Consider the following 25920-nt stretch of genomic DNA (forward strand, 5'->3'; position numbering starts at 1 on the left):
TATATATATATATATATAACAATAATATAACAATATAGATTACTATAATTGCAAATAGATGTATTGGATGAAAAAGAAGTACAAAACTATCTAAAATGTCAGACAGAAGAAAAAAAAATACATGAAAGTGGGCAAGAAATGTTACATTTGTTAGGAGTGCTGTGTATTGTTAGGGGAATACTTACTGCTACATCACATAGAAATGATATATGTTATTGCACTGTTTATGAGTGTAATTATCATATCTATTGTGTCCGTTATCTATCTTGCTCTCCATCAGAAGGGGTGTTTTTAGCTTCAGTCCCATCTTATGTAGGTTGTATTTGCTTTACTAAAGAGGACTGTATTGCTCCTCAATGATGCATGTTGGAGGCACTTTGCAAACACCTTCAAAAGGTATTAAAGACATGGCAGCAAAAGAAAATAATTTAGTTACATGGAATGGGCAGAAAACAGTTTTTTCTCCCTTCTCTCTTGCTACTGAATTAAACAATAGAGTTTGTCATTATGTCATTGGCTTCATTGTGGAAAAGTCATGATTCATCCATATGCTTAAGTCAGTTTAAGCACAAGCATAGTAACCTGTACTGAGAAAAAATAATTCCCACTCCTATCTTGTGCTGTTTTCTTGAAAGTATGTGCTGAGCAGAAAGGGATAAGTGTATTATGGAAATGGAATGGAAGAAATACATTAATGGATACAGTACTTCACTGTTTTCACCCCTCTTTGTCCCAGTCTTAACTAATATGCATGACACAAGAATACAGGACTAGGAGGAACCTCCTGGTCACAAAGTTGAATGTCAAAATACCTCAGTATCACTGTAAAGCCTCTTTCATCAGCAGCTCACAAACAAGTTTCTTCAGACAGAATTCCTATTTTACGTATTGGCTGCGTTACTCTGCCCTCACTGCAGTTGTGCTTTGCAGTATCACACCATCACTGATATGAAAATACTATGTACAATACCAAAATACCATACAGCATAATAATGACATGAAAGATCCAAGATATTTTTTTCTAGTATAAAATACTCATTCTCTGAAGATTGACTAACTGCACTTACTTCATTCCTAGTAAAAATTTCCCAAGAGACTCTAGACTTCTAGTGAAGATTTTATACAAGGGTGTATCTATAGATCAGGACTATATTTGTGTAGTTTAAAATACATCTGTTTATTCTCTTCAATAAGGTCCTGTCATTTGACTTAAGCTACTTCATTTAAAATAATTTCTTCTACCTCAAAAATGCAGGCCTTCACTCTTTTGCACTGCTATTATGTAATTCTCACTTTCTATCAAATATTTCAAGGCATAATAATAGCAACATTAAAACTGTACTTTTTTTTTTTTTTTTTTTTTATATATATAGACATTTCTATGGAGTATATCACCAGGCTCTACTTGCTGAAGTTGGAACAGATGTCCAAGAATGGTACAAAGACAGAAACCTTGTTTACAAGTGAATTGCTCATTGGGAGAAAAAAAAAAAATCAGACAGTCACATCTTTTGTAATGTGTACCTTTTCATGTGTGTACAAAAGCGCAAGTTTGTGTTGTTTCCAAAGCCCCTACACTGGAATTAAGAGAGTTCTTTGGCTACATTCAGAGAGATGCAATGTGTTTTCCATGGCCTTGAACTACAAGAAAATCTGACACTGCGTTGCAAGGCTGTCAGGCACTTGCTGGTGACAGCTCATATGATGAGATAAAATTGAGAAGCAGATATGATACCAATCCTTTTCTTAGCCAAATAAGGAAAGAAAAAAGAGAAACAATGGTGTCTGTAAAGCAAACCTTAGTGGAATCATATCAGGAATTTACCATGAGACTGTACTGAACTCCCAAGATGACCAGTCATATTTTTGGGCATAGTTGACATAGAGTTGACATAGTTGGACATAGAGAAAATAGAGAGAAAAGCCAAGGGTGTGGAAAAGAAAAAGGAGGAAGACAGAAGTTGTTAAAATACTAAGACTGAAAGCTCCTCTGGTATTTCATCTGCACATTTCCCTGCTCCCTTTAAGCTGATAATTAGCCAGAATGACATGGAAACCTCTAAAACCATGGCATTGATTCTAGCTGATTCCAGATTTCAATGGGAAAAATGTATTGTAATATTGTTTCCAAGGAGAAAGTACCCTGTAATACAGTCATATATACATATATATATGATGCATACACATGCGTCTTATGTGCCAGAAATATCCATTGAAAATATTACAAAAGGGGCAAATGAGAACTGATTTCTGGTCTACAGTGGACAGTTTGAAGCTGAAAATTGTCCAGTACATCTAAAGCAATTTTTCTATTCAGGACTGGAGTGAGGATGTTTCAAAGCTGGTTAGCATATCCAGTCAACAACATCCAACTCTACCGGGTTCTGTCTGGTAACTCTAATACAGGAATCAAAATACTCCAATTATGCTTATGCTTGACACTGTGGGCTCCTTGGCAATGTCCTTTTAATTAGAAAATTTGGGAAAAGATCTAAAGCAACTAGGTTAAACTAAAAGTGCAAAAATGAGATGTACTGATACAGACAGGTTAAGGGTTAGACGAAACAACATAACCATCATCCACAACAAATGCTTTCAGTGTTTCAGAGGTTGTGCAAGGAATATGTATGTTCATTTCCACTTCCCTGTATTTAATCATTTCACCTACCTGCTGTTATTCTCAAAGCAAGGATAAACATTAGTGTGACAACACAGGACACTTCCACACTGATACTCAAAGGTTTCAGAGGCTCTCACTATTTTTCTAGGGATGGTAGAAATACATACTTACCTCAGGACTGTTGTATCGGCAGAGCAACCTTCAGATTCAACACTTGAGTATGTTCTGTGACTACCAGGGTAACTCAACCAACTGAGTTTGAGATGCAGATAGCCAAAGATGCCTAAGTCAAGGAATGAAATCCTGGCTTCACTGGAGTCAGTGCAGACTAAGGCTTTGATCTCAATGTGAATTTAACAATATTTTTTAGAAATGTCAGGCATAGCTTCTGAGCCTAATTGATGGAAACATTTTTATGAATGTCAAATTTTAAAATGTCATTTTTACCTCAAGCACATGACTTGCTTCTATATGGATTCTTTTTTACAACACAATAAATGACACATAGCACTTTGATTTTTATACACACCATTCTGAAAATGGGATCCTAATACCTGGAATTGCTGCTGGGATGTGGAACAACATTGACAACCTCCAGCTTTGTGTCTGAACAGCTATATCATTGACAATACTGAGCTATGTAACAGCAATTTCAAATACTTAACTGGGTGTTAATTATGGCATATGTACCAGTGCCCACTGTACCCCTTCATACTATTCACTGAGCTAGAGGTGATACTTCTCATTTTAGGAAAAAAAAATGCTTTTCTATGATTAATGCTTCAGATTAAGTACCCAACATTTCTGCAGTGCATATACAACAGCTTAAGGAAACCAAACTAAAATCAGCTCTTCAACTGCATCTACAATACCTTCCATTATTCCCACAGAGCTCCCACAGAAACAGCTGCAAGTCAAGGACTCAGAATGCGAAGCAATATAAATTCTTCATTCTTCCTCTAGCCTCCATCAGGCGCTTTGCTATCAAACAATGAAAAAGTCAGAATGTAAATGATGCTAGAAAACATATATATAAAATGTACATACATACGTATACACAGACACGCTGTATGCATTAGTCCAGGTGCATACAGCAGTACTGAACTGCAGCTCTCTATATACACTTCACAGAAACAGAGACCCCGTTATGAGCTACTGCCTCTATTTCTTTTTCCATACACTCAGGCTATTGTAACATCTTCTCTCCCAGCAGTGCTTCCTTTTTCTTGACCTTTTACCCTCTCTGCTTCAGCTTTTCTATGAATGGCAATGAAACAAAAGTAGAGAAAAATCAACAGAAAAGTAATTAACAAGAAGGAGATTGTTGCAGCTCCTCAGAGGTATCCTTAGAGAGTGACTGTCTGAGATCATCAATGCAACAGAGGATACCAGAGTCAGGGATAAACAGGAATGGGCAGAACTGGAAGGACAAAATAACAAAAAACAAACAAAACAAAACAAAACAAAAAAACAGATAAGGTAGACATTCGTTATTTCCGGGCCTCATTTTGTTAGAAGAAATAGACTTGTAGAATCATAGATTTGTTTGGGTTGGAAGCAACCTTAAAGATGTCAAATTCCAACCTCTCTGCTGTGGGCATGGATATCTCAGAGCCCCATCCAACTTGGCATCCACAACTTCTCTGGGCAACCTCTTCCAGTGCTTCACCATCCTCTGAGCAAAGAATTTCTTCCTTAATTATGCAGTTTAGGCTGGTGCTATGCTTTTAAACTATAGTTGTAGGCTGTATGGTTATAACCATACTTCAGCTCCTTGAAATTTTAATTTCTGTTTGGACAGTATCAAAGAGTGATATTGGAAGGTTAGTCTGTTAATGCCCAGTTATTCAATACTACATTGACAAATTAAATGGGGAGATGCTGTAGATATTTAGACTCTTGATTGTTAAACTGCTATCAAGCCTTACCTACTTCATCTAGCTGTACCTTGAGTAATATAAAAGGTAATACAGATCAAGGAATTTCAAATGTATGCCCCAAGCCTTCACATACAGTACAACAGTAAAACCCAATAATGAACTTGTTCCTTAGGCATTATTAATAGGATTTGGATAATCACAGCAAAAGCCCTTAGTGCTGAAATTATATTCTTTTTGTTGACAACACGTTACCTAACAGGACTATGTGAATCTGAAAAGAAGATACACTGATTGACGTGAATATTACAGTATTAAAAAAATGACTTCAGTGAGGTGCCCCTGTAAGTTAATATTGTTTTAATTTATTCCCCCCTCAATTGTCTCAAGGAATATTTTCAAATGAAAATCATATGCTCATGCCTTCTAGCTGGAGTTAAGTACTAAGATAGCAGGTTTTAAAATGTCCGTTGTGGGGATTAAAAGACCTCCTACCAGGAAACCATGTCTGGTGCACATTTCATAAGGGGGCCACAGCGAGGTTCTACTCTGAGACTGCTTATTCTCACTTACTCTCTTCATCACAAAATCCATCAATGACATTTTACATGTCATTTGCCTCTGGAAGCTGTCCTTCCTCAGCCTATGGCCAGGAGGTGAAATTATATATTCCATAAAATTACTGAATATTACATTCCTAGTTCCATCATCTATTAATATGACTGCTCCTGAGGAAAGACAGACCAACTTAGGTAAAAAAAGAGTGCGGCAGCCGGAAGGGAACAGTTAATTATTAACTAGGAAGTTTGAAAGAGGAATGTCTCACAGAGGAGGCTGTCCCTTGGCAGTTTAACATTCCTTGGCTGTCCAACATGCACTTTCCCCTGCCCTGCTTGGGCTTTTCCTTATGTGCAACCTGCGCATGCAACGAGATGGAAGGAAAAACATATTCTGCTTTTTCCCCTTGTTCCTGGTTTCTGTATTCTGCCAATTAGCACACAGTCTTAGGAAAGGATAAGAGCAAAGCAGATCTGAGTAGAAGTCACTTTCAACGTACAGTTTTACTGGTGCTGGACTACAGTGTCTTGAGCAGTTATTGGCAACACACTACAAGCTTTTATTTCCCTGCTTGCTGCCCCCATGGTACTAAACCCCCTTGCCAGCCACATAAGGCAGGTGCCAACTGCTGGTAGGTAACCAAAGAAAAACAGAGGTTGCAAGATTCCTTGGGCCATTATATGACTATTTTCCTAACCTTTGCTGGAGCTCTGTGCCCTCTCAATCCTAGTGTTACATGGTGGGAATAGAGGCCGGGGGGGCTGGTTCCTTATTTCTATGATTTGTAAAAAGGTAAATGTTCATATCAGGTTTATCACTGAGAGGAAGAGTAAAAAGGGTTTTAAAGGCACTTTGCATGTAAGTACTCATGAAACAATACTGTTATTCTCATGCAGCAGGCAGTAAGCAACAGAAAGAGACAAAATGACTTAGCAATGCAAAATAAGCTCCAGGCATCTGGTAATTGTACATTTTTCTTTTAAAACCCCTCACAACACTGAATTGCACTGGGTCAATCTGACCTGTTCTTGACTGTTTTTGTAGTGGTAGGAAATCTTTGTGACTCACAGTTTCAATTAGAACAACATTTTAGATTGTTCAGGTATGGAGCGGGGCGGGGGGGGGGGGGGGGGAGGGGGGAAGAAGAGAAGAAAAAAACAACCTCAAGCCTAAGAAAAAGAACAACAACAACAACAACAACTCTTTATTTGCACCCACTTTGTACCCAAAAGGGCTCTTGTTTTCACGAATTATACTGAAGTTAGAATGTTTTCAAAGTATTTATACAAAAGGTGTGTTTTCATTATACAATCCCCAAAACAAACTTATTTAGTTACTTTATTTGTCACCTATTTTTCTACCTTTCTTTGTAAGACATATATAATTACGGGTCTGTGGAAGCATGTGATTCAGAGAAACACAAAATAACTGAGATTGGAAAGGACCTCAGGAGGTCATCCGGTCCAACCCCCCTGCCCAGGCAGGGTCACCTAGAGCTGGTTGCCCAGGACAGTTTCTGAGTACCTCCAGGGAGGCAAACTCCACCACCTCTCTAGGAAACCTGTGCTAGTGCTCAGTCATCCTCAATACAATTAAACAATATAACATGGCAAAATGTTTGAAATAAATATACTGTCAGTTCCACATCAGGATAACCAGGACTCTATAACGAAAGTGATGTCTCAGAATGAAGTAGATGGCTCTGCCTCAGCTTCTCAGAGTTTTTGCCAAGTGATTCCTCATATGACATCTAAAAATCTGTACTCTGTACCTGGAACTCCTGTAGAAAGGGCGGAGAGAGCCAGGCACTTCTGAATCAAAAAAACAAGCATGCAGTCAACAGGAATAGGCATCCTTTCTGGCTCTAGCAGAGGCCTGTAGAGCTAGGCACCCCTAGAAATGAACTACGCATCTGCCACCAGGAAGGCAAAAGGTGACATTGGCCTCCAGGTGTTGCTCTGCTCTACCAAAATTGGATCCCAGGGCACTGTGACAAGGAGGCCCTTTAGAGGTCCTGAGCATGCCTAATACCTAGAGATTGGAATTTGCCAGGAGGCCTTGTGTTAGCACAGCCCTTTTGCTGGTGAAATGATGTATAGAATCATAGAATCATAGAATATTCTGAGTTGGAAGGGACCTATAAGGATCATTGAGTCCAATTCCTGGCACCACACAGGTCTACCCAAAAATTCAGACCATATAACTAAGAGCGTAGTCCAAGTGCTTTTTAAACTCTGACAGGCTTGGCACCGTGACTACGTCCCTGGGGAGCCTGTTCTAGTGCATGACAGCCCTCTCAGGGAAGAACCTCTTCCTGCTATCCAGCCTGAAATGTATGTAGCACTGTCATGGGAGCTACCTTGCAAGGGGCTCAAGATTCACAGGCAGCTGAAGTCACAGGTTGACCATTCCTGTCTGATGATTAACATCAGCATCACTGTGCTGAAATGAGCACATCCTGGATGAGGTTTATTAGCCATGCACTAACTTCTGCATGGCTTCGAGGTCAAACATGGACTGTGACCACCAGCTGGGAGTACCACCAAAGCATCCTGGTTCTACCACCAAGTCTGCTCTCATCATCTGTCATCTTTGGGAACATTCTGTATGTAATGTTTGGTCAAAATCAAGGATCTGAATCTTGCACCCTTCTTCAGGCTAAGTAATATGTATTCTTTGTTCTTATGACTTAAGTGCGCAGTCCCATGCATTAAGTAAATGCTTTAGGATTCATCTGAAAGAATTTTGTTGAGAAGTGTATGTAGAATAACTGATGCCTATAGACAAATTTTATCTATCTATAAAATTTCTTGTAGTTAACAATACAAACAAACAAACAAACAAACAAACAAAACTTACCTCCCCACACTAGTTCTACTGCTTGCAGTTAAGCGTAATTCATAAATATCAAGGGATTGTCCAATTGTATTATATGTTTCAATTGTTAGAAAAAGAAAAAAGTATTATTTTTCTGCCACACATTATATTTCATAATGGTTTACATGTTGGAAAGAATAATGAAAAAATAATCTTTCTTTGGCTTATCAGAGGGAGAGAGCTAATACCTGCCAGCAAATCCCATTATGATTATTATATATGACTTTAGATTGGATTCATTCATATATTGCACAGATATTACTAATAAGACTTCAGGCAACCATATGTGAGTTTTTGCAAATTATGATCAACCTCAATGCAGTGGCCACCAGGTAATGGATTAATAAGATGATGGTATTAAATTAATTCATTTCTCCTTATCTGCTGCTGCTCCTGATGTAACCTTTCTGGATTTCAATAAAGCTTTTGATACTGTCTCTCACAGCATCCTTCTGGAAAAAATGACCAGAATACAGTTAAAAGCATAATAAGATGGGTGAACAATTGGCTGATGGAACAGGCTCCCCAGGGGAGTGGTCACAGCAGCAAGCCCGTTGGAGTTCAAGAAGCATTTGGACAGACATGTGATCTGATTTTTTATTTTTATTTATTTATTTATTTGGATGGTCCTCTGGGGTCTCAGGAGTTGGACTCAATGATCCTTGTGGGTCCCTTCCAACTCGGATATTCTATGATTCTATGACTTACAGAGCAGGTGTGATTCTACCAGTCTGCACACACAGTTCTGAAAGACTCAGCCTTTCACAGAAAAATGGAAGGAGCAGCAGCAGGCTTGATTTATCAGGAATAACTTTTTGTTAATGCTCTTTCACCTCTGGCACCTAGGCAGACTAAATCTGCTGGTGCTTTTGACCCCACACATTTCGTGCAGCCTGGGGTAGAATGATGATAAATTTACTGAAATAGGATAGATTTCCTGTAAATTGAAATTAAGTGAGGCCTTGAAAGAAAAGCCTTCAAAGGATTAAAAACGTGTGCATTTGTTCAAAGCAAGCAAACAGTGATTCACTCAACTGTGTTCTGCAGATATGTACATATATTGGTTTCAGTGGAACTCTAAGTGTGTAAGTCAGTGCAAAATTTGCCTTACCTTTATCCAACATTAAGTCAGTCCTGGTGGCATTTGTCCAAAAATCAGTGTAAATTCAGATACAATTAAAATATCGGAATTAATTTGACTGCTTTTTAAAAACAACTGGAAAGGTTATTTCCAGTTATTTCCAGTTATTTCCAGTTATTTCCAGCATGAAAAACATGCTGGAAAGGTTATTTAAAAATAAGTTATTTAAAAATAAAAGGGATAACCCCTAGTCTAGTCAGGATATATTGCCTTTTTTTTTTTTTCCTCTCTTTTTACTGTATTATAGCCAATAAAATCTTTGGCTTGGAAAAATGAGAAAGGGTGGGAAAGAATTCCATTTTGACCTTTAACTGAACAGATCATCTGATTGAATCTCCATATCACGAAAAAATGAAGGCAAGAGTGTGTGTGAGCAAGAGAGTTTCCTTTCACTAGGCCAGGCCTCAGTAGGGATACAGTTCACAGAATCACAGAATCACAGAATCACAGAATCGTCTAGGTTGGAAGAGACCTCCAAGATCACCCGGTCCAACCTCTGTCCTAACACTAACAAAACCTCCACTAAACCATATCACTAAGGACTACATCTAAACGTCTTTTAAAGACCTCCAGGGATGGCGACTCAACCACTTCCCTGGGCAGCCCATTCCAATGCCTAACAACCCTTTCCGTAAAGAAGTTCTTCCTAATATCCAACCTAAACCTCCCCTGGCGCAACTTTAGCCCATTCCCCCTCGTCCTGCCACCAGGCATATGGGAGAATAAACCAACCCCCACCTCTCTACAGCGTCCTTTAAGGTACCTATTGAGAGCGATGAGGTCTCCCCTGAGCCTCCTCTTCTCCAGGCTAAACAACCCCAGTTCCCTCAGCCACTCCTTGTAAGACTTGTTCTCCAGACCCCTCACCAGCTTGGTCGCCCTTCTCTGGACTCTCTCGAGCACCTCCATGTCCTTCTTGTAGCGAGGGGCCCAAAACTGAACACAGTACTCGAGGTGTGGCCTCACCAGAGCCGAGTACAGGAGGACAATCACTTCCCTAGACCTGCTGGCCACACTGCTTCTTATACAGGCCAGGATGCTGTTGGTCTTCTTGGCCACCTGAGCACACTGCTGGCTCATATTCAGCTGCCTATCAACCAGTATTCCCAGGTCCTTCTCGGCCAGGCAGCTTTCCAACCACTCATCTCCCAGCCTGTAGTGCTGCTTGGGGTTGTTACGCCCCAGGTGCAGGACCCAGCACTTGGCGTTGTTGAACTTCATACAGTTGACCTCAGCCCATCGGTCCAGCCTATCCAGATCCTCCTGCAGAGCCTTCCTTCCCTCGAGCAGATCGACACACGCACCTAACTTGGTGTCATCTGCAAACTTACTGAGGGTGCACTCGATCCCCTCGTCCAGGTCATCGATAAAGATATTAAAGAGGACCGGCCCCAGCACTGAGCCCTGGGGGACTCCACTAGTGACCAGCCTCCAACCAGATTTGACTCCATTCACCACAACCCTTTGGGCCCGGCCAGTTTTTATCCAGCCGGTTTTTAACCCAACGAAGCGTACACCAGTCCAAGCCACGAGCAGCCAGTTTCTTGAGGAGAATATTGTGGGAAACGGTGTCAAAAGCCTTACTGAAGTCAAGGTAGATCACATCCACAGCCTTCCCCTCATCCACCAGGCGCGTCACTTTGTCATAGAAGGAGATCAGGTTCGTCAAGCAGGACCTACCTTTCATAAACCCATGCTGACTGGGCCTGATCGCCTGGTTGCCCTTCAAGTGCCGCGTGATGACACTCAAGATAATCTGCTCCATGAGCTTCTTTGGCACTGAGGTCAAACTAACAGGCCTATAGTTCCCCGGGTCTACCCTCCGGCCCTTCTTGTAGGTGGGCGTCACATTTGCTAGCCGCCAGTCAACTGGGACCTCCCCTGATAGCCAGGACTGCTGATAAATGATGGAAAGCGGCTTGGCCAGCTCCTCCGCCAGTTCTCTCAGTACCCTCGGGTGGATCCCATCCGGCCCCATTGACTTGCGTACATCCAAGTGCTGTAGCAGGTCGCCAACCATTTCCTCGTGGATAGTGAGGGCCACATCCTGCTCCTCATCCCCTTCCACCAGCTCAGGGTACCGGGTATCCAGAGAACAACTGGTCTTGCCGCTAAAGACTGAGGCAAAGAAGGCATTGAGCACCTCAGCCTTTTCCTCATCTTTTGTAACTAAGTTTCCCCCCGCATCCAGTAAAGGATGGAGATTCTCCTTAGTCCTCCTTTTTGTGTTGATGTATTTGTAAAAACGTTTTTTGTTATCTTTAACGGCAGTAGCCAGATTGAGCTCCAGATGAGCTTTGGCCTTTCTAATTTTATCCCTGCACAGCCTTGCAACATCCTTATAGTCCTCTTGAGTAGCCCGCCCTCCTTTCCAAAGATTATAAACCCTCCTTTTTCTCCTAAGCTCGAGCCACAACTCTCTGTTCAGCCAGGCTGGTCTAGTTCCGCGCCGGCTCGTCTTTGGGCACGTGGGAAGACCGCTCCTGAGCCATTAAGATTTCCTTCTTGAAGAGTGCCCAGTCTTCCTGGACTCCTCTGCCCTTCAGAACCTCCTCCCCAGGGACTCTGCCAACCAATGTCCTGAACAGCTCAAAGTCAGCCCTCCGGAAGTCCAAGACAGCAGTTTTACTGGTCCCCTTCCTGACTTCGCCAAGAATAGAGAACTGAACCATTTCGTGGTCACTCTGCCCAAGACAGCTCTCGACCACCACATCTCCCACCAGTCCGTCACTGTTTGTGAACAGAAGGTCTAGCGGGGCACCTCCCCGGTAGGCTCTCTAACCAGCTGTGTCAGGAAGCTATCTTCCACACTCTCCAGAAACCTCCTTGACTGCTTTCTCTGGGCTGTGTTGTGCTTCCAGGATATGTCTGGGAAGTTGAAGTCCCCCACAAGAACAAGCGCTGGCGATTTCGCGGCTTCTGCCAGCTGCCTGTAGAACTCCTCATGTATCTCCTCATCCTGGTTCGGTGGTCTATAACAGACCCCCACCAGGATGCTTTCCTTGTTGGCCTTTGCTCTGATCCTAACCCAAAGAGACTCAACCTTATCATTCCCAGCCTCAAGTTCCTCAACATCAAAACACTCTCTAATATAGACAGCCACACCACCATTTCCTATCATCTCAGTTGTTTACACAGTGTGTTTATAAAACTACTGCAATTCCCCACTTATTATTGTGGTCTTCCCATTACCAGCTAAAAGGGTACTGAGGACTCACTTAGGGGAGTAGTGATCACTAAACAATGTGAAATCTCCATCTGTTCAGTACCAGCAGCAGCTTTTCTTTAGGTAAAGAGTAGTATCACAAGATCTGTTGAATGGGAAGTGCTTTCCATCTTGACTTACTATGAAGATAAGTGTTGTCAAGGAACACTGTCACCAAGAAATTGAATTACAGTCATCACGAAGAACCAAAGCCATGCTACTGTCAGTGAGATCACTGATGGCACGATATAATGCAGCACACAATGAAAGTTTGAAAAACAGGGTAGATCTGCCATTATAGGAAGATTTATCTTATCTGGACAGTTTTTCTTATATCACTTTTTACAAGAATACTTCAAAACAAACAAACAGAAAAACAAAACAACAAACAAACAAACAAAAACAGGAAAAACAGATAAAGAAATTCTTAAAGAAGCCCACAAGAAAAAACCATCCTGAAAATAGTTGTCTTTTGTGGGGGAATTGAAGGTATGAATTAGAATGGGCATCTCCAAAAGACACAGCAGCCAAATCCTTTCTAATGGAAGTCCATTTCTGAGCCCTTGAAGTGCACAAAAGACACCTCTATTTTGATTTCTGAAGCACTACCACTTTGAATAGTACTTAGCAAGAATTCAGACACACTGTAAGCAGTGTGACACCTAGAAAGCAGGTATAATGTAAAACTGTTTCATTAAAAAACATGTCACATCAGGATCCAAACAGAAAGTATTTTTTTCTGGAATGACCAAAAATTAATGTGCATGATCTGTTTTTCCATTGTCTTCTCTAAAGGATGTAGCCCAACTGGACCATAAAATTGGGCACCAAAAGGATATTTGAACACACACTTTGCTCAGGTCAGTGTGAAGTTAGCTGTTATCCATTCCTAATTTTCAGGAAGCAACACTGCAGAGAATTCCACCTTTACAGTTTTTTGAATGGAAATAATTTCTTCCTTTATGCCTCCCTTTGGATGATGTACTCAGATGGATCATGACTTTATTTATATGTAATTGAAATTATATGTATATTCAGATGGTATTAAAATCAGAAAGAACAGATACTGTTTTCAGAAAATTACTTACACTAGATGTTAAAACCATTTTCATCTTTTTAGCATACACATTTCCTGTCTTTCTGAAAATATTTAAATTATGCTTTCATAGGACAAATCACCCAATTGTCCTTCCAATGAAACAGAAACATGTTTCTCTTGCAAATACGTAAATAAATAAAAATAATTGAAATGGCATACACTCAGATAATTATTTCTTTTTGCTTTTTTCCATCTCTTCTTCCTCATTATTCTATCAGGTTAATGTTTTCCATCTGAAACTTTGATGAAATTGAAAAAAGAAACTGTGAGTTTAGCCCATCTTTACCTGACTTGTGACCTTGTGACCCATTGTTTATAATCCTTTATTTATAAATAATTATATATGTATATATATAAAAAAAAAAGGTTTTCCCATTGCTTTTATTCGACTTCTATGGGCAGCCATGACCTCTGTCCCCTGCCTCTAAAATAAATGTTTGCTCCAAAATTTGCTAACCATCTAGTATTTTGTTTGCGCTCTATTCAGGAGCTTGCATAAATATTCAAAATATACAGAGAAAGAAGGGAGCAACATGCCTGATATTCTACTTTACATTACTGGGATTCCTTGCAGGACTGAAACAAACTCTTAGCCGTGGTTGTTTCACACGGTTTTACAGACCACTACTGGCAAGCCATGTGAATCCTGGAGGCTGAATCTTTTCTCCTTTCATCTGCCCTCCTTCGTTATATGGATTTCCCTTATTACGTGCCACCTACCTACACAGTGCTCTGCCTGTCAGCATAGCTTGCACTGCTGACTGTGTGCCAGCCCACTTTCCTTCTGGTTCCTTTTTCTCACTGCTCGTTTGCCATCCCCCAGCCTATCTCCAGCATCTACCTGCTCCCCTTACTCTGCACACTAGCTCTTTTCTAATATTGGCCTGCTTATTGCAACTCCCCAACTAACTACTCTTTCCCAGTCCTTATATATGAAAGGGTAATATACGTAAAAATCTTTCAACTTGCCAGCTCAGCAGTGTTATGCCTGAGAACATGCCTGCCTCTTATGCAGTGAGAATACCTATTCCATTGCTTATCAGATTAATGAGCATTTAGATAATAAGACTTTCTCCAGGAGGCCAGCTTCAGTGTGTGCAGGAATGCTAATCACAAGGTGGGGAGATAACAACTCAGTACTTAGAGCAACCGAGCAGGTACTGAAGACGAAGCCTACCCACTTGAGCCAACTGCCTTCACATCTCAGTGCTGCTGGGGGCCCACAAGTCACAGCACGTAAGAAAGTAATTACCTGCAAAGAAACAAAGCCTACACAGTCACACACTCTGTTTCTACTCATAAGCATTTAACCGTTACCTTGGCGTTGGTTTTTAATGATGGATTATCCCTTTTCACATGCTATCAGCTATCAGCCAGGACTCAGGTTGACAGTCCTTCAAAGTGGGGATAACATAGTTTTAAATCCACATAATATAATGTATTTGCAGGCACTATGAGTGCAGAAACAGAAGAGTAGTTTTTTTTTTGTTTGTTTGTGTTTTTTTTTTTCATGACAGGAAAGAGCTCACTGAAGTTTGCAGGAATCTCTTTGTTATTTCTAAAAGCCCTTCACATCACGCCTGTGAGATCTTCCACCATAAGTCTCCCTCTGTTCTCCCATTAGCAACACCTCCTAGTCCAAAAGAGTACCAAAGCCACAACCTGCAAAGGATACAAAGGGATTTAGGTACATAAATGCACCTGAAAGTTGATGGCACTTTCCTAATGCTTTCAAACTACTTCTCAAATTCTCTGTTCAACTGCTAACTGCTCTCTAAGTTTTTTTTGTTTGTTTGTTTTTCCTGTTGTTGGTGTTTTTTTGTTTGTTTGTTTTGTTTTTATTTTAGTTATATATACTTGCTTTTGTTTCCCTTTTGGGCTATGAATCAAAAAGACTTGATTTTCTATTCATATAGCACCTTGCAGAAAAGAGATTCAGCCTAAACCTAAAAATTTAGCCACAAATCAACATTGAATTTATATACTATTATAAAAAATAATAGTGAGCAATTGTCCATCACTAATATTTATAACCATTAGCTTTATCACATTTTGAATACAGAAAACCTTTCAGTATTAGTTAAAACTATTACATTTTTCTTTTTCTCAGCCAAAAGTACCTGATCTCCTCTCTAGACACTTCTTCTTAGAAAGCAATTGGCAATTTGTAATACTTACTAAATTTAAAAAGTTAATTGCTATCTAACTGAAGTAGCTTATTATACAAGTACTGGGACTATGCATATCTGCCAGTTGAATACACCAAAGCATTCCATTTAAGCAATTTAAATTAAAATATCATTTTATGCGTTGTTTTGATTGTGATTGCATATTGAGATTTTAAATAATTTTGATTTAATTTCAAGGGAGATGGATTCATTTTGTATATTATCAAATTGTAATCATTTTTGTGTGATTAACATTTAATTTATGTCTCTGCTCTTAGCACTTTCCTTTGCTACAGCTGTAGTTGTATTACACTTTTTAAAAAGCTGAGTGTTCCATGCAAAGCACTGTGGAGATGGAGTAGCAAAAAGCATGATGAAAATAAATGAGACCTGGAGCTCCAGAAGCAACCCTCTAGTAGGATATCTCGTTTCGTCATACAGCCAAAGAAACGTCTCTGTAATGGTAAGAAGGCTTTGTAATAGAGACAATTAAAAATGTGGGAGTAATAGAATCCCTTGCTAACCAAGCCCAAGACTACCAGAAGACAGCTCTAGATTAGTTCTCAGCCCAAACCTTGTATGTTCAGGAGACAGTAATACAGACAGAATGGATGTCGCACTATACTTTCTGCAGCACAGATGGGTGCTTTCTCCTTTGCTATTCTTCAGTGTCTACTTCAGGACTCACACCCATCTTGAGAAATAATGAGACAGAACATGATACACTGCAAATATATTATTCATTACTAGAAGTAGGCATTTATTTTTTGTTTTGGCAGATGCTCTTTTTGGAGCGGGAAAGGGCATATGAAATCAACGAGTTATCAAAATAGTGAATACTTTGGCCTGACTTTGGTAAATGGCTGTAGCCAAATTTGAAAAAGCAGAAAAAAATGTCAGAAGCATGAAGACAAAACATTTTGACATTTCTGAACCAAACCATTCTCATTTTTCAGCGAAGTTCACCGGGGGACAGATTTCCAAGTCTTCAAGGAGCATTTGAGGTGAATTACCTGGAAATAGTCCAGTTCAAATAACTTGGAGTGCTTATGGGAGGATGTTAGAAAATATATGTCTCTGAATATGCTTTCAAAGTTAAAGGACTACTCTACATTTCTTGAGCACCTGGCTGTCAGAAAACTGGTGAAGAACAAGTACTGACTAAGAATTTAGCTTTTGACTTATGCTGAATTGCACCCAGGCAAATATTTCATAATGTAGACAGTAACACTTGTGGTCAGTACCTCTTTAAACTGAAGTGTCCTAGGTGATTGCACACTTCCCCATATCTTTTCTGAAGGAAATTCCGTTAGCAGCAATCTGATTGAGCTCATCAGAAACATGTGCCAAGCAGGAATTTACATCCTGTCTTTGTCTCAGGAGTTGATTTGAGTTTACAGATTTGTTTTCCTTGCTGAGGTTTATAAATGAATCTGTAGATGGTTTGTCAGTGTGTATTGTTTATTATTTTTTTTCCCGTTGTCAGCTCTGTGCTTTGGAAGGCTGCTGTGAAATATTCCTACTAATAGTTCTTTTGAGCCTTTGGTTAATATACTCCAAACCAACACACACACACACAATAGAAAAAAAATCTACGAAGTAACAGCACTGATACGACAGTTGAAGGTAGTTTGAAAATGACAGTCTTTGTAGTGAGCAGTACAAGCAGGAACAAGGGTAAACCCTTTAGACAACAGTCTAAAGGGTAGACTGTTTTTTAAAAAAACTTCACATGCAAGTCACAGCCACCATATTTAAAGGATATTCATTCATGAAATTAAAATGGGATACTCTTTTGTGTGTTTTCATGTATGTATATATTTTTAATGATGGAAACTATCTAGAGCAAGTTATAGAAGAGTTAGCTTTAAGGATGTTATTTGAGAAGATTTTTACATTTTGAATACCAAAGTCAGAATATCAAGGACTATCCTGGTAAGTTTACCAAGAATAAGATGAGATTGGTCTGCTATGAAATTAGATATTTTAACTGAGTATCTCTCAAGTGCACAAGGTTAAACTAACTGTCACTTATATAGTTTTGAACAGACCTTCTCTCCTAGGAGAAGAGTAGAGAGCTTAGGTAGTCAGGGGTCCCTTCCCACTCAGGGTGAGAAACACTGCTGGAACAGGCTGCAATAACCACTGCTGGAGGATCTACTGAAGGTGACCCATTAATCAATCATCTCAATCCCAACTTCTCCCTTTAATTGCCTGACCAGCTGATGGACCTTTCTAATCACAGTGGAGACACATGTTTCTACTCAGGGCACTGCCCCAGACAAAGAAAAGCTTAGGACAGCTAAAGATCCATTCTCTCTCCTAAATGTTTATGGATAGTTTCAGGTTGTGTTGTGTCTTGGTCCATTATTTATTTATTTATTTATTTATTTATTTAATTATAGCTCTGATTTCTTATTTTCATGGTGAAAGTAGCAGAATGCTGCATATACAGAGTTGAAAATATCTAGACTTTATTTCTTTTTTTCAGAGTATAGGGCATACCAGATAAGCTTTTTGTTATTAAATTTTAACTAGAGAAGAACTGAGACTAAAAACTTGTATCTGAACCTCTCTGAATCTTAGGGAGAAAGAATCTCTTCATTTTCATATTTGGATACATGTTTTCTCTGCCAGTTTTCACAGATATACATCTGCCAAATTTGCCATGTCTATATGAGATCTATATTTACACCCTACTTCTTTCTCTGTGACAAGCTCAGCTTCTTCAGATTTTTTTTTAAACCAAAATATTAGATTAAAATGTCCTTCAGAAGGCTGTGCAATTTTTATCAAAGAAGAATGAAAGAACTTCAGAACTCTATTACAAAAACAGGCTTCCCTCAGTCCAAACTGCAGAATCTCAAATGAATAAACAGGGAAGCAGGTGAAATCTTGTTTAAGGTTAATAAGCATTTATAAACACAACTTCTGCCTTATCAACCTCAAGCTTTGATTTGCACCTACAGACAAATCTGAAGGATAAGATTCTTCAGCCTTCTCTGCTTTTAAACAAATTTTACTTTAAAAAGCCTCTTTAGTGATCCTAACCAGCTAACATCTTTGCAATTGAATTTGGAACACTTTGCAGTAAAATTCCAATTGCTTAAATGGCCATGCATTGAAAACAAAAGGTTAGTGTAGCTCATTTTGGTGAACAAGCCCCATTTGAGACTTTTGAGTTTGTCCAAACTTAGACACCTCAATCTACATAGGCTGGAAAAAGGAAAATCCACTACTGGAAAACAAAGCTAATGATCTTCAGTCTGCACAAAAAGGTACAAATGGAATTGATTGCAAAGGGCCACATCCTGAACATCCACAGTGTTGCTAAATGGGCTGAAGATGCTGGCACTTTGCAGCTCTGAGAATTTGGATCTAACAGAAAATTTACTGCTTCTCATTTAGCCATAAAAGGTATTGCCATACCAGTGCTCACTGGTTTTGCTGTCCCTCTTACAGTGAGGATCTTAGCCTAAGTCCAGATTTTCTAGATGGCTCCATATTCAAAATGGACAGGTGAACCTAGAGAGCATTTGCGTTTTCTACAGCATCTAGCATTTTTTGTATCTACAGAAATTATATCCCTGAAACTTCTTAATTAAAAACAAAACAAGCAAAAAAAAAAAAACCCACAACTTTATTTTAACTGAACTAAGAATCTTCATTCCTCCACCTTGCTTACTTTAGTGCTGAAACTTTGGTTTTAACACAAACTTTGCAACCTCTAAGGCTGTTACTCCCAACAAGGTTTAGTGTTTTGTGTGACGAGCTTTTGCCTTAATTTTGATGTCCTTTATCAGGCTGCCTGAACTAGCTCAACAGATAGGAGACCTGAAAGAAAAGTAGGTATGTAAAAGTCATCCTTATTCATTCTGAGGATCACCTAAAAGTCTCTGAAGAAACTGCAGTTAGATGGGTACTCAGAAAAGAGCTGGTAGTACAGGTAGCTGGCTCAGTACAGCAAGTAACTCAGCAGAAAATGTTCTACATCTTCCATGAAAGATAACAGAAAAATCCCACAGGATCATCCATGATTTTATTTTATTTTAGGAGAAGGTAGTGTTATATTACCAGCCATTCCTGAGCAATGATATTCAGCTCATAGTTGTATATTAATCTTAATACCACTCTCACCTCTGCCATTTTTTTTTTTTTTTTTTTTACTAAGGCAGTGACATTAACCATAGACATTAAAGCCTTATATAAAGGACTTTTCTTGACTTACTGTGAGGAGAGCTGCTGAAGGAATTACCCTCTGAATATAGTTATTACAATCCCAACCCCCAAAGCTTTTGAAGCTAATACAGATTTTTTGCTCTCGTTACACATATTAAATTTTCCAGAAATTCCTCTAACACAAATATGCATGTGTGCATATATACATACACACACTTTACTATCTTGGCAAGGAAGCAAGGACAAAGTAGACTTAATAGCAAATTATTTTGATAAAAGAAAAAAAAATCCATAAAAGGCTTAAAAGCTATCTTCTGTTGCATTCTTTTCCCCTTCTTGAAATGTTACCATTGTAGAGAAGCACAAGAACAGCAGCTTTGGGAAACAAAGCCTTTCCTACAACCATAGAACAGGAGCAGAGCAGGTAGGTAATCAACATATCAGTCATCCCCTTTTATCCTTGTGCGATGAGTTCAGTATCCTATGACTTCCCTAACATTCTGCCAGCTAGATTAGCTAAAGCAGTGATGGAATTAATGTAACACACCCATAACACACCCATCTATCCCTTAGAAATTAGGATGAAAAGTAAACATGCCCATTTCGGGTAGGCCAAAGAGCAGTTATTAGATTATTGTCACCTTCAGCCTCTGCAAACCAAGACCAAAAGGGGTAAAAAATCTGATGACAAGCCCCTTCGCTCAACCAGTGCTTCAAGGGAAAAGCCAACAAGAAGCTTGGGCCTAATAAACTGACTGTAATTAGCTACTGGGCTGGGAAACGTCAGTACCTGAAAGGACTGAGGAATAGAAGGGGAGAAGGAGAAATGAAACAAGAAGTCTGTCTGTGAGACATCCTGTCTGAATATCTCCTAAAGGTAATTTTTAGGACATTTCCCAGCTGGTGAGTCTGTAATTGGAGGAAGGGCTAATCACCATGGTGGTAGCCTCAAGCTGGCAGACCCAGGTGACCATGCTAGGCAGAAGAAGGCCTTACCCTCCAAGGGGAAGGTCAGCCTCCAGGGTGGGGTGGGTGGTGCAAGGAAAAACATCAGGTGACTAGGTGAGGTGGTCACGTATGCTCACCCCTGCCCCACCGCCCCACCTCTGACCATGCCACCTGCACCCGTTGTCCAGCATGGTCCCTGCTAACCTGAGGTAAAAAAATAAAAATAATAATAATAAAAAATCAAGTTTCCCAATTTGCAAAACACTTATAACAATGAGCTGTTGCTGCACCTGCTTCCTTAGCATTGAGTGAGCAGTGGAGCACATCTCCCACTGCAAAGGCACGGCTGGCCTGTGATGATTAACTGCCAGGGAACACAATGGTCAACATCTGAACTCTACGTGTGCCAAGTAGCATGTTTTCCCTGTTTATCTTGCATAGCGCGTTTTTTTAGCACGGCTTTTTACAAAGGCCATGCCTACTCTAAATTCCCAGACAGTGAGTCAGCTGCAGTCCTGGGTGAACCTGTGCAGCCATGTGATGCGGGGTGAGGAAACTTCACCCTGTGGAGGGGTCAGGCGAGCCTGCCACAGCAGCACGTTCTGGTTTTGAAAAAACAAACCTGTTTCCTACCACCACTCTCTAGTGCCAATCAGCAAGTAAACAACTTGTGGAGGATTGCATTCAAGTGCTTGCTGTGCCTCTGCTGTTCTCTGCTCAGCTTCGTAGTCTGAGGGATGTAGCAGCAGAGCGTCTGCTTTTCACAAATGCTCAGAAGTTTATCCTCATAGTACAGAAGCATGCTTACCCATTTTTTTATTATTTATTTATTTATTTATTTTATGAAGGCTGAAGAATCTATATACATTACAGGGCTCTTGTCTTAATTCTTCAGCCACCCAAGCACTCAGACTGAAGTACTGGGTATGGATGTGCTGTCTCCAACAAAACCCAACACAAATGGGCCTTCAAGGTCATGAGAAGCCAGTTGGAAACCAGAGCAGCCCCTGAGGCTAGGGAAATTCCAGCACAGTAGAAAGAATCAGCTAAACAAGAAAAAGTCAAGCACTGCCAGCCATTATATGAAACACAGAGAGTGAGCTACAAGCCTGATCACATCCTACAGCATTTGCCATCTCAGTGAGCACCTTGTTAGAAGTGAAAAGTATTAAGGTTAGTATAGTTTGCACCACCTTTCCATTTCTGTAGCATATAGCAATGATATATGCAATTTATTTTTGTGAAGACATTATGGATAATATTCCGTAAGGACGTCACAGCATGATAGGAAGTGGGAAGGGTTATCATGAAAAGGGAATTTATTATCACTGCTAAATTTGACCTCAAACTGCCTAGAATAACACTTGTAAACTGCAAGGTGGATCAGAAAGTGAGCATGTTTGTCTTTTCCCTCATGCTGTAGAGCGCTTTCTGTCTATCCTTCATCATGGGTGTACATTATCTTCAAACCACTGCAGTGTCATGAATCTAACTGCAGGCAATATCAAGTAAGGGCAAACTTAAATAGCAGTGCTATCTCATTATCTGTGACACCACTGCTTCAGTGCCATGCTTCCAGCCAGCCTCTGAAGTCCGTCCCAGGTTTGCTCCATGCTACTCTCCTCAGTGTTCTTCTACCTTGTTCTCTGGCAGCTGAGTTTTAATTCTCAGAGCTTGCTCTGTTTTGCAAGTTGCTGGGGTGGGGGGCATAGGGGGAATAGGAAACAGGTCCAAGATGGAGATATGATGGGCAAGAGGGCTAGGTAGAGGGCTAGAGGATGGTCTAGGAGAAAGGTAACATAAAGGGATCCACTTCTTCAGGACATCCATATACTGCATACTCCCACCATTGCATGGCAATCTTCCAGTGACATCTCGCCTTTTACCTGCACAATCAGATTAACTCATGCAGATAAAATATGATTGAAGAAAAACCTCATCAGCGCCCAGAAGGTCCACTTTGACCTTCTCTGAACTGAGGAAACTGTCCCTGGTTTGTGGCTTTGGGCCTGCTGTTGGTTCACCTTGTCTGAGAGAATCTCTTCCCTGAGACTGGCCAAACATCGTGCTGGCCTCCATGCCAACACCAACCAGAAGAGTAGCTTGGCTTACCACCATGCAGATCCAGTGACCCCACTGAAGCAGGACTACCCAAATATTTATTTGGTAATTTCACCAGTGAAACAGGGCAAGACCACCCTGGTGTCTTCATGGATCTGACCCTGCCTTGAATCCCACTAAAACCAAGGTGACAGACGGAGAAATACTCCTCCCCTAACTTTGGTGGATCTTGAAGTAATGTACTGTTTAAATTCCTGTTTATTGATTTACCCTCCTTGTAATTCTGTATGGGTTTTATTATTTCTATTTATAAAAGAGCCAAAAAATAATGAAAGTTTTGTCTTTAAGCTGAAAGAAGTTTTGTTTGTTTCCTTTACCATGAAGCACCTCTTGCCACCATCTCACAGGCAGGGTAAGCCTGGACTCTGCTGAAATGCGTGAGCTGCAGGCTGGGAATGATAGAGATTTTCCCCACAATGCCCACAAAGTTTCTGTGACTGATTATGTTGTAGCTTGTTTTTAACAAATGTCAAAATGTAAAAAATCAAGCTGTCAGTCCACATACTAAGCCCTTCTTTGCAAAACAGAGGACCTTTATGAGGAAGCCAGAATTCACAGTACAGTATCATAGGTGTCCAGTGAGTTGTATGATGGGCATACTGATTACCCCAAGGTTTCCTTTAGGGAAAATCATCTTGGAAGTCATAATCCTCATTTTCAATGCTTGTTCATCCCAGAAGTTTTTCATTTTATAAATGAACATATGGTTTAATTTGAAGTCATGGTATGGAGCCTAGCTTGTTGAATGACCATTTTTAGAAAGCATTGGTAGCATATATGGGATAATGGAGTTTTGTTTTGGTTAAAGGTTTTGTGGGGAGATTATTTATTTATTTATTTATTTGACAACTACAGAAATGCAAAATGGTGTATTAGAACACCTCAGTCATGTCATCATTTATATTGTCATGGACTGTCACAATGATTGGTGTTCAGAAAGAATGTGATGAAATGTTTATGTGGAAAACAAATCATTGTTTTGTCTTTTTTATTGACACTTTGCATGGTATAGCTTAAGCTCTTTCTGTGGGAGAGAGAGTGTGGATTGTTTTGCTTTTAGCTCTCTAGCTCTTACAGTTGGTCTGATCCTGCTGAAACCTTTGGGTATTTTACCACCCTTGTGAACAGGCCTGGAGCCAATATGTCTACAAATGTAACAACAGAAGCCACAAGCCTACTATGAGCTTTGAGTAGGAAGAATTCCATCTCCATATATGAGACCTTGCTCAGCTTCAAAACACGTCAGCATTAAGCCAGATTTTGTGCAGACCAGCTAAGTAAGAGCAAAGCTCCTTTAATTGTGAGGTACTGCTTTAATATTACAGTGTCAGCTGCTGTTTTTCAGAGCTCGTGAAGCACATTTGGACTGTTCTCTTTGCTAAATGGTCGTACAGTGGTATGAAGTTGTAGCTCCACCTCCTCAACTCAAAACAAGTTTCTTCATTCTCCCCTGTGGATATAAGGGTTAAGGGCCAGCAGAGCTCTGGGTCTACACTGGACTTGAAGATAATATAAAACAGTAAAAATATTGCAATAAAAACGGTAACAGCATTTCCTCACATGCCAGTCTGATTCCAAACTTGATATGCTCCATTTTAAAGAAAGGCAAGGGGGTATTTTGAAAAATAGCTGAAATGTAATGGCATTGACCCCAGAGAGGGCTCTCATCCGAGTATGACACAAAAAGCCAAACTATTTTCCTAGTGTTTGTTCTTCACCCATCTCATCTTCTTAACCATGACAACAAACCCATTCATCAGAGCAAGCAGGATCAGCCTATCAGCCTTTGGAGGTGGGTATTCCTTTACAGTGCTTGGCTGGAGGGGGTGATACTTGCTCTAAAGGCTCTTTATCACAGAGGACTCTAAGGTAGTCCCTGGGGTGTGAGAAAACAGGAGCTGTAATTGAGCACAGAGGAACAATAAAAACTGCATGAAGCTTCTGTCTTCTTTCACAGCCAGGGGGGGAAAAATAAAATACGTGCTTGGTTTTCACATGCCTTCCACCTCCTGGATTTCCCTCAGTAGTCCCCAAGGCAAAGGAGAAGGAAGGTTGTATTTCAAATGGAGGTTAAGAGATGCCTTGGAGCATATTTAAATTTTGTTACTTGTCTTTGTGAAGACCTGTGCATTGTAACATGTAACAGGCCATGGGCATCCCATTGTACTCTCTCTTCCCCCCTCTCTTCCCCTTCCTACATTAAGGGGATATGAATTCAGAAACATGCCATTTTATCTCTGAAAAAATAAATAGGGGTTGAAATGATGCCTTCATCAAGCACAGAGAGGTCAGACTAGCCAGAGAGTTAATGTACACTTATGTAAAATTTAAAATAATGGCTTTCTAAAACCCACTTGTCAAAAGATAGATGCCTACAGCTAAGAAGTCGTCAAAGCTTCGACTCCAACACTGATGTATGCTGGTGTGAACAGTGGGACAACAGTGGCAAAAGCAAGCTGGCAATGAGGACAAGCCATATCACAGCCATTTTTCTGCAGATTTGTTCCTCCAGCTGGACTGACTCCTTAGCCAAAGCAGCCTTCTTTGGCAAAACAACTGTACATGCAAATTAGGCAGTATTTCTTCACAACAGTTTCCTAATCTAACTCAAAGCTAACATTTTTTGTGGTATTGTTTCTCTCTGGTCATCTTGTCATACACTTGTTCTTTATGTCCAAGTAAGTTTTGGTTTCCTTGCTTCTTCCATCTTTCTTAGAAGCAGGTAAAAGCTGTGCACGCATATTTTCCTTTATATATCAGCCTGAAGACAAAAAGTACAGCTAGGAATTTCATACAATTTTGTTTATTAAAAGTGACAGTTGATCATTATCTAGAGACACCTAGGGAACTATCAATAGCCACACTGGGTAAACCAAAGAGTTAGGTAGTTCATTGCCCTCTTTCCAACAGTGCCCATGAACAGTTGTATACAAAAGATAAGAAGAGAGCAAGCATATATGTTGTTCCCCTTGATTGCTCTCTCATCTACCAAACATTTTCAGTTGAGATGTCCTTAGCTGTCTGGAGTTTCTTTGTATTTGATAAACCTCAATAGAGTTCTGCTTCATGAACTTGTCCATTTTCACCTTCCTTTTAAATATTTAGCATTCGTAACATCCTTTGGATA

At 40.1% G+C, this 25920-nt stretch overlaps 1 long non-coding RNA gene across 5 annotated transcripts in view; it reads left to right on the forward strand.

Annotated features, from left to right (window-relative positions):
• Window positions 1–25920, forward strand: part of LOC118249684 (uncharacterized) — a 125888-nt gene that overhangs the window by 77290 nt on the left and 22678 nt on the right. For 4 of the 5 annotated variants that reach the window (XR_004779177.2, XR_004779179.2, XR_004779181.2 and 1 more), the window contains one exon: window positions 1374–4044. This is a non-coding gene — a long non-coding RNA (uncharacterized LOC118249684). Of the gene's footprint in view, window positions 1–1373; window positions 4045–15823; window positions 16009–16501; window positions 16550–25920 lie in introns of those variants that run through there. The other variant, XR_004779180.2, reaches the window with a different exon arrangement.

The sequence above is a fragment of the Cygnus atratus genome, chromosome 2, assembly GCF_013377495.2.
Source record: "Cygnus atratus isolate AKBS03 ecotype Queensland, Australia chromosome 2, CAtr_DNAZoo_HiC_assembly, whole genome shotgun sequence".
NCBI lineage: Eukaryota > Metazoa > Chordata > Aves > Anseriformes > Anatidae > Cygnus > Cygnus atratus.